This window comes from Callorhinus ursinus, unplaced genomic scaffold (assembly GCF_003265705.2).
Source record: "Callorhinus ursinus isolate GAN/ISIS: 27379988/994484 unplaced genomic scaffold, GSC_fseal_2.0 scaffold4, whole genome shotgun sequence".
NCBI classification, from domain to species: domain Eukaryota; kingdom Metazoa; phylum Chordata; class Mammalia; order Carnivora; family Otariidae; genus Callorhinus; species Callorhinus ursinus.
This window is the reverse complement of record NW_027397066.1, coordinates 137,521,348-137,538,288: the sequence shown is the minus strand read 5'-3', so window position 1 is coordinate 137,538,288 and position 16,941 is coordinate 137,521,348. Positions and strand designations below refer to the sequence as shown.

The following is a 16,941-nucleotide window of genomic DNA, read 5'->3' as shown; positions in this document are numbered from 1 at the left end:
AGTGACCGAGAGGTATAAGACAGGGTCCAGGAGAAGATAACCTATATATCACAAGACTTCCTCAATCTTTATCTTCAGGATCCCAAGAAGCATGTGTGCCTAAAGGCTGTATGATACCAGATGAAGGGACAAGTTATAGAAATCTCAGATAGTTCAAATTTATTGACAAGAGTGAATCAAATTAGGATTCAGAATTTAATGTATTGACATGAGTACTTGGGAGTGATAATAAAAAATATGCCAGAATAGTAGACTTAACTGAACAATGGGCTACACTTAATGCAATCAGCATGCTAGCATACTGTATTCTAAGGAAACTGAAACCTCGGGGAATTAGGAATATTGGAATGAATATAATAAGTAAGAGTTAGACCTGAGATCAATCATGTTATTATTTCCATGATTCTAGAATGTATAGCTGGAGTGTATATTTTTAGTAACTGGTAGAATATTAAAATTATCTGACTAAAAAAGTAAAGGCTAGGGGCACCGGGTGGTTCAGTCAGTTAAGCGTCTGTCTTTGGCTCAGGTCATGAACTCAGGGTCCTGGGATCAAGTCCTGCATCGGGCTCCCTGCTCAGTGGGAAGCCTGCTTCTCCCTCAACCTTCCACTCTCCCTGCTTGTGCACTCTCTTTGTCTCAAATAAATAAATAAAATCTTTAAAAAAAGTAAAGGTTATTACAGTACAAATTAAAGTTCCCAGACCCTCACTACCAGAGAGGATGTGCCAAAGCAGTAACACATTCTTGAAATAACCACAGAAATTAAGGACTCTATCCAAAACTACAGATGCAAGAATGGTGATTCCATTCCATTCCATTCCAACATATACTTGATATATCTGTTTGGCCAGCAAAAACAAAACAAAACAAAATGTCATGGAGAATTTCATTAGGTTGTCATGAACTAAACCAAGTAATGATGCAACTTAGAGCCACAGTTATAGATGTGTTGTTTTTAGTGGCACAATTCAACACACGTCCTTGTTCCTGATATTTAGCTATTTATTAGTCAAGTGTGCTCTTCTCTATTCTAAATCAGCAAAATCAGAAATAATCTACATATAAGTAGCACTCACAGTATTCATATTTCATGTTCCTGCCTTGTCCCTTTGCCCATTCTTTGGCTCTCTTCTATGATATCATTTGGAGGGACCTAGATCATCTTGATATTCCAAAAAAACATCACACAGGTCCACTACTTTGATGACTTGATGCTGCTAGGATCTAGTGATCAGGAAGTAGCAAGCATCTTCTATGCCTTATGGTTGAAAGTAAACTCTGGGAAAATTCAGAAACCTGATCTGTCAGTGAAATTTGTAGGGTGCTGGAACCCGGTGCTTGTCAGATTATCTCTTCTAAAGTGAGAGATGAGAAGATGCACTTCAAAGTCCCATCGTGAAGGAAAGTGGCACAGTAGTTGGGGAAACTTTTGGGTTTCAGGAGCAATATATATCCCACTTGGACGTGCTATTCCAATCTTTTTATGAGGTGACCTCAAGGCCACAGTTTTGAGTGAATCTCAAAGCAAGAAAGAAATCTGAAACAATTTCAGTCTGGAGTACAAGCTGTTCTGCTGCTCAGGTTTTACGATCAAGCAGGATGGAAGATGAGCATGGATGCTGAGGAACAGAGGTCAGGGACTCTTCCAGATAGCTTTCTTTCCACATCTACTCTCTCCCGTTCTCCACCAGGGCTCTCCTCCAGGAGCCGGGCCTGTGTGGATCATACCAGCAAGCTCCCATGCAGTCTGGCTTTTGTTTGGGTTAAACAAAACGAAAGCACTGGGCTGGGACCAGAAGGAGGGAGTGAGATGAGGTGAGGAGGTTTATTTCTGGGGCTTCCCTTCCTGAGAGTTTAGCTTGGCCTGGTGGTGTTGGCTCCACCCAACTCCCTTCCCTTCTCTTCCCCTGGTTCTTAGTGCAGAGGATGGTGACAGCTCTCCCTCCCGCCAGCCTGGTTCCTTCTCTATTTTCTGTGCTTTCTTTGCCTCTGCTTAGGTTTTGGTAATTAGTCTCTTTGTAAGTATACACTGTCCAAAAGATCCCAATTTTAGTCTACTCTTTTATGTTGGGATCCTGACTGAATAAAAGCAAAGCCAGTAGCTCTGCCCTCACCAGAAGTTGTAAAAAAAAAAAAAAAAAAGAAAAGAAAAAAAAAAGTGTGCTATTTGTCCCATTGGGGAACTGAAGAAAAGAGCAAGAAACTGGCGGAGAGAAAAGGCTTTGAATAGAAAACAATGAAGAAATTGAGATGACTTGCATATGCCTCTGCGGAAGAATAAGAGATGGTGAGTAGCTTTGCTTTTATTGAAAGTGCAACGAACCCTCCATAAAGATACCTAAAAGGGATGCAAGATAAATCTGGTTTAAGAAGGATGTGACGCTGGTATATGGTCTTCACAGTCCTCATCATTAGCAGCAGCAGCAGCAGCATCTTTGTTGACATCATAGTAACATATAACAGCAATAATAACACCAGCAGTTGTAAAATTCTAAAAAAGAACAGTATAAGAAAGTAGCCGCAGTATTTCTGTGTGTCAGGAAGTAATGTCGGGGTTTGGACAAAGCCACAAGTCTAAGGTTAGGGAGGTAAAACTGATTCCGGAGATATAAAGAAACAGATAATAAAGGGGATTTGACAGAAAATTAGCTTATATAATGTAGAATCCTCAGATGACAGCAATGATTTTGAAAACTGATAAAAAGAGTATTCATTCAGCCACAAATACTTATTGACTTACTTTTACGTGCCAGGCACTCAGATAAATTCTGAGGCTGTTCAAGTGAGCAGAACAAACAGGGTCTCATTTTTTAGCTACTTTTATTCATGACAGTATGAACAGCTTGTGAATAGGATTGTTATTATTTTATTTATTCTTGGTTATTCAATATTCAACTGAGAACTAGTTTAAATGCCAATTTTGAAAATCATCTAAAGGTCCCTTTTTCTGATCTCTATTTGGTCATATGGAACTATTTTGCATTGATGTGGTGTATCAGTTAAAGACAGAAGAAGAGGGGGCGCCTGGGTGGCTCAGTCCTTAAGTGTCTGCCTTCAGCTCAGGTCATGATCCCAGGGTCCTGGGATTGAGCCCTGCATTGGTCTCCCTGCTCAGCCGGAAGCCTGCTTCTCCCTCTCCCTGCTTCTCCCTCTCCCACTCCCTCTGCTTGTGTTCCCCTCTCCCGCTGTCAAATAAATAAATAAAAATCTTAAAAAAAATAAAGACAGAAGAGGAGAAAAGAAAAAGAGTGCTATTTGTCAAGGTAAGAAAGTTAAGCATGAAAAAATTAAAACTGGGATTCAAAACAAAATAACATTTTTAGGTTTCTAAAGCTTGTATTTCTCCATAGTTCTGGTCTTATTGTGTAATTAGAAACCAGGCTTGTAATAGTTGGAATTACAATTTCTATCCTTTTGGAGATGAGCAACACTTTGTGTTATTTACTCTTCTTGTAGAAACCCCCAAATTCTCTTCCTTTAGTTATATACTGTTTGTCATGTATATAATACTGACACCTGAAATAATTTTTATTCTTAGATTAATAAGATTATACAAATATTATTCTTTGGTTAAAAATATAATGCTTAATAAATTCAATTAGTTTTGAATTTATGGGATTTTCTGTGTTTTTAAGCTGATGATGAAAGCAAACATCTTAAGGCAGAATGTCAGTTTTATCAGTTGGGCCTGGTTTCCATATTCTTTTAAGAATGTTATTTATGAGGGCCGCCTGGGTGGCTCAGTAGGATAAGTGTCTGCCTTCAGATCAGGTCATGATCCTAGGGTCCTGGGATCGAATCCCAAATCTGGCTCCTTGCTCAGAGGGGAACCTGTTTCTCCCTCTGCCTGCCACTCCCCCTGCTCGTGTGCTCTCTCTTTCTCTCTCTCTCTGACAAATAAATAAATGAAATCTGTAAAAAAAGTTTTAAATGTTATTTATAAGAGAAAAGAGTTAAAAATAGGGATTGATCGTGTGCGTGTTCTTTTTCTTTCCCTCTACTAATAGATGAATAAAATAGTTATCAACAGAGAGACTAAAGAAGAAACCATTAGAAAATGTCTTCTGTAAAAATAAAGGAGTAAATTCAGAAAGGGAAACTATGAATAATCATAGTTTTCACGAGTGAAGTAAGGAGAGGAGTCCCAGGATGACAGATGTGTGGCAGGCAAGAGAGGAACAGTCTAGATTATAATAGTAGGGTCGAGGCCTTAAGGAAGGAGATCTCCATGAAAAACCACACAACTATTGTGTATGTAAGTGAAATATTTGATGTTGATTTTTGTTTCTGGAGTATGGGTGATCAACTTCTGTAAGAACACTGATGAAATGACCAATGAACTCACCAAAACATAGTAGTTATTTCTATTATGTAGTAATTAATTACAGAAGAGTTTCCTTTTTGGGGAGGAGGGGTACATACATTAAGCCCATTTTTGAAAAATAGAAAAAGATGATAACATAAATATTAATATAGCAGAAACCTAACATTAATGGTAAGAAGACCAAAGAGCCAACTACATTTTTATAAACTATGCATAAATCTTTTAAATCAACTTCATCATTAGTCTTTTCTCATAAAGTCTATTCCTAACATCAAAGTGGAGCATGTCTACAGATAGTTTTCTTTCCCAATTTACTTGATGCCAGTGCCAATTATAGAAATTAGCAGAGTATAAAAATAAGATACAAAAAAAAAAGGTAACCACTGCAACAGTAGAACCTGAAGCAGATAATTAAGAGCACCCCCCACGCCAAATACCTAACATTTAGAAGGTGAAAACTTTTAAAATAATAAATGCATAAGTTCTTGAAAATTCATGCCTTATTCCTATCACCACTTGTCCAGTGACCATGGAAAACCAGATCCCCACCCTGCCTGGGTCAGCCACTAACCATGGAATCCCATGAGTTGTACCAAAGCTCCAAAGTCAAGAAAAGAGTGACAATGTTGAGCTTCACCCAAGCCCTATACTTTCAGAAAACATCAGAGAGGAAATCTCCCTACTCGGGGCATCTGGGTGGCTCAGTCGGTTAAGCTTCAGACTCTTGATTTTGGCTCAGGTTATGATCGTGAGATAGAGCCCGACCATGCTAGGGGTGACACCTATTTGATATTCTCTCTCTCCCTCTCCTTCTGCCCCCCCACTCTTCCTCTCATTTTCCCACTCTCAAAAAAAAAAAAAAAGAAAAATAAATAAGTAAGTCCCCCTACTCTTTGTGTTCTCCAGGAAAGGGCTTTTGCAAAGAACCACACTTCTCGCTTGTTATCTAGATTAGATTTGAGGATGACCCTCTTATTTACCTAGGATAAGGCTGGACATATATGCTACAAATTCTATTTCTGTGTCTCACCAATGAATAGCTGAATTGTTTGTATCTACTGACCAATATAGACGAAATGCCCATTAACTTGACTTTACCACAAATTTTAGACAGGTTTCTCTCTTTCCAGGGACGCAAACTTTGACCCACCCTAGTGTATAGGCAAGCTGGGTAGCTTAAGCAGCTGTTAGCATGTGAAACAACCTTCCTCACGCTCACAGTTCCTTCCTGAGAATTGACAGACAGCAAAAAATTTCCTGATGAACTATTCAATCACTCCACCTTTTCATTCCATTCCCCCATACCTGGCCTTTTCTATCCTTGTCTGCTCTTCCCTATAAAACAGAATCCTTTTCTGCACAATCTTTGAAGCATTTATAGGTCTTATTATTGGAGAATTTTCCCTATTGTAATTGTCACTCTTCCCCTATTCCAATAGTATTTTCAAATAAAGTCTCTCCCTTAGGTCTGAATTTGTTTTTTGTTTGACAAGGGTATCTCCACATCTGGAGCCTCTTGGTAAAATGAAGGCTTCCTCTGACCCTCTTCTCTTTCATTTTCAATGTGACATCTAACTTTGTTAATTTCAGGGCATATCTACTGTAATAACGTCAAGTGTCAAATTTGCTTGATAAAATTGTGGATGAAAATGTTAGCAGTTTGTCTTTTTTGAAAATTTATTAAACATCAGGGACTTCATTAAGTACTTATCCTATATAATCTCTATGACAACACAGTAGAGTAGGTACTATTACTTAGGCCCATTTTACAAATAAGAGAATTTAAATTGAATGAGGGTTAAGTAACTTGCCCGAGTCATTCAGCTACTATAAAGCAGACCTATCGTTTCAACGCAGATTTGTTCAACACCAGATTGCACTTAATTTATGTAACTTTTATGCACACACACACACACATAAGTATATATTAAACTCGCTTTTTACTGGTCACCTAGAAGATTGGAGCAACAGAACAATCAAGCATTCTACATATTAATTCATGTAATTTTAGTATTTTAGTACTCTAAATATTTAGCAATATTTAGCATAGTTATTAACCTTGTAGTGATAGATGTGAATATGATCACTTGTAGAAGACATATAGAATTAAACACTAATGTTTAAGAGGTAGCCAGAGAAAGAGATAATTAAGAAAGTGTTTTTGAAAAGGTATCTGGAAAACCAGATGGAAGTGTAATCAAAGCTAAAGGAAAGTGGAATTTGAAGGATAAAACAGTGGATTGTTAAATGCAGGAAGATAACATAAAAAAGGACTATATGATTTTTGCATTTGGAAGTTAGTCTGCATTAACAACTCTGGCAAAGGAAGTTTAAGTGAAAGACTAAGAGAAAACTTAATGTTATAAAAGGGTGAGGCAAGGAAGTATGAAGATCCAGTACAAACTAAATAAATGATTGCACATAGAAACATGACTATAAATGGGTGGGTATATAGATATATAGGACTAACTGTAGGGAGATGTGGGAATAAGACAAAATTTATTTTTTAAAGATTTATTTATTTTAGGGAGGGAGTGGCAAAGGGAGATGGAGAGAGAGATTCTCAAGCAGACCCTGCACTGAGCATGGAGGCCAACGTGGGGCTCTATCTCAAGACCCTGAGATCATGACCTAAGCTGAAATCAGGAATCAGGCACTTAACCAACTGAGCCAGCCAGGTGCCCCAAGACAAGTTTATTTTTTAATACCCATATTAAAATACTATCATATTTATATACAGAGTTTGAGAAACAAATCTATAGGAAGATGGTGGGGATAATATAGTGGGAAGAGAAGTAATTTATGGAGTAATTCACTGCATAGGCAAGAGATAATGAAATCGAGTGTACATGCAGAGCCCTCAAGGGAGAAAAAAAATCAGAGGGAAAAAGAAAGTGAAGTCCAATTAGAATGATTTTAAGAGAAAGATGTGGGACTTCATATCTGCTGGACTATATTTTCTCACAGAAATCAGAAAAATGGTGGTATGCTGAGAGATGGAGATCATACATAGCTGTATTGGTGAAGATTTTCAAGAACTACTGGGAGAGTTGGAGAACACACTAAGGATTTGTAGATACCGCTGGGCACTGAATTTTTGCTAAAATTGAAGATCGTGAATTATTAGTCACACTTTTATGTTTGTAGCATTCAGCTTCTAAAAAGATATTTTTTATTTTATGGGCAACTATGTTTTCCATCACTTTCAATGGCAGGGGGTATTTAATTTGAATATAAATTCTTAGTTCATCTCACTTTATTTTAAAAAAACTGGAAGTGAAATCTATTTGAAATGTTAAAGTTATTTAAATGCATGAAATTTTACATCCATATTTAGGTAAATTATAAAACTCTGTGTCCCTAGATTTGATAGAAATGTTAACTGAATGAGACTGTGTTTTCATTTTGATGGTTGTTCTGGAACAGGAATCTAGCTATGCATTTTGATATGATGATTTAAAATCCAGTTTGACATGTACTAAAAAAATTCTAGTCAATAAATCTCTTTGATCTTTTTACTTTTTTCTGAGCCAAAGTTATAAGAATGTTAGCCCTTGTCTCTAAAGTTATTATCATAAAAGACTTCAAGGTCTTTTTTACCCCTCTAATGTCTGAACAGAAATCAAATTGAAAAAAAGCTATATGCAATTGTCTTTACTACACTATAGTGATATTATTGGGTTATTTTTCTCTGAAAGCATCAAGTAAACATTGACACTGTGCCATCCAGTCAAGTTTTATTTCAGATGGGCTGTCATAGCCCTAAGGTATACAAGCTCCTTTTGAAATCCAAATGCTTAATTTTTGTAAGGACTCTTTAACTCAGATTACTTTAGAGAATTATTAGATTTTAAATGCAATCTTCAGGGATATTAAAATATAACATGTTATTTATTAATTGTCAGGTTCACAACGTATCCATTATCTAATATAATTTCAAAGTGTACTGTGCTGTTGCTAAGATTAAAATTTTAAGATAAATATACCCTAAGGTAATTGACTTTAGGGATTTATTTATTTATTTATTTTTTAAAGATTTTATTTATTTATTCATGAAAGACAGAGAGAGAGAGAGAGGCAGAGGGAGAAGCAGGCTCCCAAGGAGCAGGGAGCCCAATGCGGGACTCGATCCCAGGACCCTGGGATCGTGACCTGAGCCGAAGGCAGACGCTTAACCATCTGAGCCACCCAGGCGCCCTTGACTTTAGGGATTTAAACCTCATAGATATGGATATACTGCTGGCATGTTTAAAGGATTTGTATTAAAATTCCTAGAATATGAAGTATTGATTTACTTACTTTGATATAAACTTAATCGTAGGGGGAGACGAACCATGAGAGACGATGGACTCTGAGAAAAAAACCGTGGGTTCTAGAGGGGAGGGGGGTGGAGGGATGGGTTAGCCCAGTGATGGGTATTAAAGAGCGCATGTTCCGTGTGGAGCACTGAGTATTATGCACAAACAATGAATCATGGAACACTACATCAAAAACTAATGATGTAATGTATGGTGATTAACATAACATAATAAAAAAAGAATACAAAGGATGTTGAATAAATGAAAAAAGTATAAACTTAAATATAAACTATTTTGTGACTAAATCTTACGTGCATGTTAAATCTAAAGAAAAAGTTAAACTCTTATTTTGTTCGCCTTTAGTTTCGCTCAGCATTAGATGAAATGCAAATAGCATAATAGGCAGGTAAACTGTGGAAAGATGTTCACAATATAAACTGTTTTGGGGATTATCTGCCAAATAATGTCTTCGCTTATAAGAAAATTGGTTAACTGGACCATATAAGATGTTTTGTACACTGTTGTCAGTGTCGGTGAAATAATAAACATGAATACATTTTACTTATGCCTTAGAGTATCTTGTGCCAGATGATGGTATATTGGGTGGGAAAAAGCATGCCAAATATCTTTGGCTAAGCTGCCATGATGCATATTAAGGGGTCGTGAACTAAATATACCTAGATAGTCCTTTGTGGGAGAACATGAAGGACAAAGAAGTTCCAGTCAGTGATTCCTAGCACTGACTGATGGGGGAACTGGACTTTGGCTATTTGCCAAATAAGTAGCCATCACTGAAGCACTGAGCTAGCCATTTGCTGATATTGTGGAGTGACGCATGGGTCATGGGGGAGGGAGGTTTGGAACCCATGACTGTTTTATGTTATTTTGTCTAATCACTGTAATATTTTTTTCCCCAAAGATTTTATTTATTTATTTGACAGGGAGAGGAAGCACAAGCATGGAGAGCAGAGAGGGAGAAGCAGGCTCCCCAGTGAGCAGGGAGCCTGTTGCAGGGCTATCCCAGGACCCCGAGATCATGACCTGCGCCATCCAGGCGCCCCCAATCACTGTAATCTTAACACTTATGTTACTTTATAAGACCCTGTGGGTCAAATTTGAGTCATTTGAATATCTCACCAGTTGCTTAACAGGGACGAGATAAGCTCTTTCTACTTTTGATTGTTTCATTTCCTCTAGAGTTTGATAAGGACGTTAGATAAGATGTTCCAAGGAAACTAAAGCCAGCTCAAAATAGGCGCCACAAAGGAAGCCCGAAGTCAATAGTTTTAGTACATAAGAATTCTCACATATCATGATGCTTGATCTTGGATGCTTTGCACATAGAAAGACTTCTAATTGTTCTATGTGGTTTGCACACATTATATCAGGAATTCATCACTACATGAAACCAAAATGTATGCCTTGCAATAAAAAAGTTCCCCCATTTCCAGCTTTACCCACCTAAATGTGGGAATCAGCTCAAAATTGAAGATTGTAAATCAGGAAGTTTATGATAAGACTACGGTTAGTATGGTAAATTTTAGTAATATATGTAATATATACCAATGTATGTAAGAATAGGCCTTTGTTAATTTACATATCACTAAGTGTGTATAACTTCACTGATAACTTTATCTTAATATATCCTCTAACATTTTTATTTTCTTTGCCTGAGATAAGTCAGTCTTTGGCTTTAACTTCAGACAGTTCCATTGCTCATTTTGACTGCTGATGTCCTAAGAAGTCTCCAGAGGTGGCAACCATGGCAATGTCAGAAATAGTAAAAATAAACACAGAATATACGGCATCACTACATTTTGTTAATGATATGTATGGTATGTCCACTTTATAAATGTATTATTTATTTAAATAATTAATGCTTTTACAAGTGAGAGACTTAGATGCTTAGTTGAAAATATTATTCTTGAACTTGGGAACAATTTCAAATAACATAGCAAACTTTCATCCTCACAGCTCTTTTAGATAAGCCCCGCTGACCTTGTGACATCACAGTCAAATTTCTCACAGAAGAGCCTGAAAACAGATCACAGGTATGCTCTGCCTTTTGAAGGCTCACATTATGACACTTCACTTTTATGACAGAACTGCACCAGTACCTGTTTTCACTAACTGAAGGAAATCCAAAGAGGATTTTCACTTTCATAAGAAAAGGCAAAACGGAAAACTGGCCTTCAGTGTTTGTTTGCAGCAAGTCCGTCTGGAGGGAGCATGCATCCCAAGCAGCAGGAGAGGCATCTGGAAGCTCCTTCCCAGAGAACCAACACTCAGCATCGCATCACAAGCTGCCACAACTTTGAACTGTGTCTGTGAGCATCTGTGATTTACCTCCATGTATTTTGTGTATCCATTAGCAAAATTTGCCCTAAGGTATCAGAGAAGCCTAAGAGAGGTTATTTTTTGGGTCTGGGAATGCACACATTTTTTTTCCATATAAATTAATGGTAATTGCTTCTTTGCTTTACACCTTTTTGGCTTATGAAAGTTTCCATAAGAATGCTCTACTTTTGTATAGCGGGGTGGAGGTGGGGAGGGAAACCTGTATTTGGGCGCGGAGTTAGAAATGGATTATTGACATGCTGAAGAACAAGAAAACTAAATTAAACTAAGCCAGATTGTGTAGTTAGATTTCATGGAGAAATAAAGACTAAAACATGTGTTTTCAGTCCTAATTAAGGATTTCCTTAAAATTGTAAAAAAAAAAAATGTGAAGTGATAGAGTAGAAAATCAAATCATCTAGATCAGCACACCCTTTGGGATAATAGCAAAGCATGATGATGGGGTTTCTCTCGCTGGAATAAATCAATGGTCTACAGGACAAATTAGGATTTGCTTTGTACATATCTAGCAAATTTAGATCTGCTTTCTACATTATACACAGTTCCTATTTCTTGAGCAGTTTCATTACCAAAAAATTTAAACCATAATCCATCTGCAATTCTTTTTTCTTTCTAAGATTTATTTATTTATTTTGGCAGGGGGAGGGGCAGAGGGAGAGGGAGAGGATTTCTCAAGCAAACTCTGCTGAGGACTCTAGGACCCCCAAGATTACGACCCGAGCTGAAACCAAGAATTGGACGCCCAACTGACTGCACCGAGATGCCCCATAATCCATATGCAGTTCTAAGTGGTTAGCTTTCTGTGTAATTATGGAGTCCAGGAAAAGATTATTCCTCAAATACCATAAACTTTGAAATTCTGCACAGGACATATATAGAAAACAAAAGAAAGCAAATTCCAGAAGCCAGGGGTGCCTGGGTGGCTCAGTTGGTTAAGCGACTGCCTTCGGCTCAGGTCATGATCCCGGAGTCCCGGGATCGAGTCCCGCATCGGGCTTCCTGCTCAGCAGGGAGTCTGCTTCTCCCTCTGACCCTCTTCCCTCTCGTGCTTTCTATCTCTCATTCTCTCTCTCTCTCAAATAAATAAATAAAATCTTTAAAAAAAAAATTCCAGAAGCCAGCGATTATAGAGTGAATGGACGTAACATCAATGAAAGAAAGGTGGGCATCAAGATTCACAATTGATAGTTGCAAAAAGCAATACCAGAATAGATACTCTCTCTACCAATTGAAAGAGAGCTTCAGTGCTTATACAGGGGTATACAATAAAGCAGTTTATAGAGCTTTCAGGGTAAGTGTTAAAAAGAAGAAAATATTTTTATTTTAAATATGTGATTACAGTCATGTGTGTGTGAATATATATACCACACATGAAGGTGTGTGTGTGTGTATATACATATATATATATATATATATATATATATATATATATATAGAGAGAGAGAGAGAGAGAGAGAGAGAGAGAGAGAGAGAGCATAACTATATTACATAAGAAGATAAAATAATTCTTGGACATAATACTGTGGAGATTTCATCCTAAATACTTGTACCTTATAAAATGGACTAGGTTTACACTTTCAACTCACTTTCAGCATGTTTCCATAAATAATGTCAGCTGTTTAAGCATTTAGTTAGTAAAAATGAGACAAAAGATTTTGACAGGAAATATGACATGACTCATTGGACAGTCAGAGAAGATGAGTAAGACAGCCAGTTCATCATGATGCCATTTTAGATAACTCATGGAACGGTGTATATTTAAACAATGGTGACAATGCTGACAGATCCCGAATTTAAAGTCTGCAAACCAATTAAATATAATGACAGGTGATGTTTATACGATATACATAGCTAGCTTTAAAAAGTAGTGCTGTCTAGTCACACTATAGTTGCATAAAGAGATTTATCACTAAATCTAATGAATGCTTTGGTTGATCATTAACTCACTCCTTTTTTCTTTCTCCTCTGATTAGTTTAGCATATTGAATCAAGGGACATCTAGATAAGAGAAAGCCATAGTATCAAACTGTATCAACTTATTTGTTCTTTAAACAAAGCTTTATTGATTAAGTAGTGGGTCTCCGGCACTATGCGACGAGCTAGAGTTTTAACTAACGATGAATAAGGGGCCAATCTCAAGGTGCTTATATCAGAGTGTGGGATAAAGATGAGTAAACAGGCAACTGCGAATGTAACATGTCAGGTACTATGGTAGAGGGTATATGCAGTCCCATGGAAGAACTGAATGGCACCTAACACACTTCCTTGAATAATCAGCATTTATGGGGAGAGACGAAGGATAATTAAGAGGGAGCTAGGTAAAGAGGAGGATGGTGTCTGCTTGTGTGCTTTCCTCAGCATTATGGCTGAACAGGTGTTCTGAATAAGCTTTCCATTGTAGGACCACTGGACAGTGGATAGGATATACCCTTTGTATCAGAGATTTAGAAATGTGGGGGAAAAATGGAATTGGGTGGTTATTACTTTGCTCAGTTGATGCTCTCATAAAAAGCTAAATAAAAGCAGAGAATAATGGTCAATTAAAAAGGCAAGTATAAAAGTTAAAGGCCTCCTTGGTGGCTTATACAGGGACAGTCACATCCTGCTGCAGAAGAGTAGAGAAAGTTCCAAAGAAGGTTAAACTCTCAACCAAGTAGATCTGCCATGTGAAGGTCAGCACCCTGTTTGTGAGGAAAAAAAAAAAAAAGGATGTTGATACAGTGTTGATGAGTTGAAATTCTTTAATCTATTTTTTCTGAACTCTCTGAGCCTGCAGAAGCAGCCGACTCCTCTGCAATAGGGCTAGAGCTCTGCCATTGCTTGAAGATGATAAAGATGTCTCTTACCTGCAAAACAACATGCATGCCATCAAGATCTGCACACACATGGCCAACACTTGGGTTAGGTCACACTGTAATTCAGCTGGGGATGTGCTGCATCTGCTGAAGGAGAAAAGGGACCATAGCCCAGAAAGTGCAGGACATAGACAATATGTATTGGCAGGAGCTGTGAGATTAAGGACAGGACTGACTTCTGGTAGCACCTGATGAAGAGAGATTTAACTTAATTCTTTTTTTTTTTAAGATTTTATTTATTTATTCATGAGAGACAGAGGGAGAGAGAGAGAGAGAAGCAGAGGGAGAAGCAGGCTCCCAAGGAGCAGGGAGCCCGATGCGGGACTCGATCCCAGGACCCTGGGATCATGACCTGAGCCGAAGGCAGACGCTTAACCATCTGAGCCACCCAGGCGCCCAGATTTAACTTAATTCTGAGTAAAGGCAGGTTATTGATCTAAGGACCCTCTTCAGATGTAGAATCTAATACCCCAGTAAGGACCCTGGAAAAGTATGCCAACACACTGCCAAGATATGCTAGAGAAGCATGGAAAAATCATAATCTGTATTAAGTAAGATAATAATGCCAGTTTCAGTGTGACACTATAGAATTAGGATTAAAGGTAAACAGAGGTGAGCATGTTGGCATGAATGTATTAGGAGTACATATGTTATGTAAAAGGTGGAAAAATCCCAAAAGGCCACATTTCACTACACAACCTGGAGGAGACATCACTTTCCAAATCAATGATGAGTTAGCACTGGGAAGGCCACCAGCATCACTCAGTTCAGTTGGTAGCTCTGCTCTCTAGGTCAGGGCTGACAAAAGACAATTCCATCGAAAGTATGGGCTTACAGATAGTGAGGAGGTGGATAGTATCCCCACAAAAGAGGCCTGGTAACAGCATTTAACTGTGGAAGCAATTACTGCAATAAGGGGCAAGGTCAAAAAGACAGCCAAGGATATTTGACCTACAAGGAATTATAGAGCTATAGGGGGTGGTTAATGGTGCATGTCATCCCTCAAGCAACAGGCGAGGACATCGCTCATCTGCCCATAGTGCTCAAGCAAGGATGTAAGAGAGCTAATCTTCCCTTCAAGAAGTGAACATGTGGACTATGAATAATAAATAAGAGGGTAAGGAAATTATTTGGGGTAGGAACCTAGTGTTCTCAAACCTTAGGTGCTGTGAAATAAGCCCTACTTCTACACAGGTGAGTCTCCTTCAGAATTTAATCTGAGTTTTCAGTGTTTGACATTTAAGCACCAGGTAATATTATAAAATTACACCATGGAAAATGATGTAAAGTTTATTATGGAGGATGACGGTAAATTTTGGATAAAAAATGAAGGAGTAAGTGTCAATTCCAAATTGAGGGCATCAGGAGACCCACCTAGTACTTCATTGATCTATAATCAGCAGATGAATCTTGTAAAGACGGTTCAGATAAATCAGGCGTCATTTCCAGAGCATCTCTATTCTTTAAGGAGATTAATACTTTTTGCAATCATCCAAAGATTCCACTTGGGGGAAATTTTATTAGGATGAGATTTTATTTTGCCTTTTTCTTTTCCAAGAGATGGGTAGTTATGCACTTAAACTCCAGGACAACAATCATTGAAAGCTAGAATGATAGAAGAACTTTTGTTATAAGACAGATAATATTAGTAAGCAATTTATCTTTGTCTTTCACATCTGTCTCTTTAGAACTGAATGAAGCAAGCTTTTTTCTTCATTTATTCCTTCCGTGTAGAGGGTCTTGAAAGACCTAACACCCTGACAGCACTAATCTTCAACCAGGAGAAAATTGATGCAATCTTTGGGTTGAAACCCTTACCAGTGGCTGACAGCAAAATGAAGAGATGGTCTTAGTGTTGTAAAACAGTGGGATATAAAACACAGGGAAACAGAGAACAGACAGAGAAGGTGGTGCTAGAAAATAGGTTCCCTAACACCATTTAAGAGAGACTGACAAGTGTCAAGGGGACAGCAAAATGAAGAGATGGTCTTAGTGTTGTAAAACAGTGGGATATAAAACACAGGGAAACAGAGAAGAGACAGAGACGGTGGTGCTAGAAAATAGGTTCCCTAACACCATTTAAGAGAGACTGACAAGTGTCAAGGGGAAATAAACAAAAAGCAATTTTGCACTATCATCTCTAGTACATGAATATATTTAATCATGTAATCTGATAATGGACTATTCCTATTTGACTTTGAAAAAGTTAAGGACATTACTAAAAGGATATAAATATAAATTTAATAATATTAGAACATTATAGGGGCACCTGGGTGGTTCAGTTTATTAAGTGTCTGCCTTCGGCTCAGGTCATGATCCTAGGGTCCTGGAATCGAGTCCCACATCGGGCTCCTTGCTCAGTGGGGAGCCTGCTTCTCCCTCTCCCTCTACCTACCACTCCCCCTGCTTATGCTCTCTCTGTCTCTCTTTCTCTGTGTCAAATAAATTAAAAATATTTTAATAAAATATTTTATTATTTTATTATTTTATATTTAATATTAATATTTTAATATTTTTTATAAACTATTTTAATAAAATATTAATATTTTAATAAAAGCATTTTACAATAAGCTGCTCTCAAGGTAACCTATATGGCTAGAATAGCAGGTAAGAAGGTGTTGGTCTGATCTGGATTGTTTTTTTCACTCAGAATGCTGGTTCTACTTCTATTTGAGGGGCATACATATTGCAACATTGTCTGAATTACTTCTTGATAGCACACGTAGTTAGAGTAACATCTTAATCTCTTATAGTTACTCAGTGTGTGTCTCAATAACAATATAATTTAAAATCTCCATGTATTTTATTTTTTCGTATTATTCTGGCTGTTTTTGTTACTACTGACTGAGACGCTGCAAAAATTCATTCACATGGTAAAAGGAAAGCATCACGATGCTTTTCTAATACGAGTGCTCTGACATGCTCCATGCACCATGCTTGTGCCTATGTAAATACTTCCCAATATTTTATCTGAGACTTTGATAATATAACTTTAAAACCTGGGTTCCCCCAAAAGAAGAGGCTGAGACAAAGGTTTTATGGGAAGGGATCGAAGGGAACTGAAATGAAGGAGGCAAGGGTGAAAGAGAAACAGAAAAGGCCA

At 37.6% G+C, this 16,941-nt stretch overlaps 1 long non-coding RNA gene across 1 annotated transcript in view; it reads left to right on the top strand.

Moving 5' to 3' along the window:
* Positions 1-2,142: 2,142 nt before the first annotated feature.
* LOC141372525 (uncharacterized) overlaps positions 2,143-16,941 on the top strand; it is a 31,493-nt gene continuing 16,694 nt past the window's right edge. Inside the window, exons 1-2 of the long non-coding RNA XR_012377802.1 lie at positions 2,143-2,290; positions 10,835-10,952. This is a non-coding gene — a long non-coding RNA (uncharacterized lncRNA). The remainder of the gene's footprint in view (positions 2,291-10,834; positions 10,953-16,941) is intronic.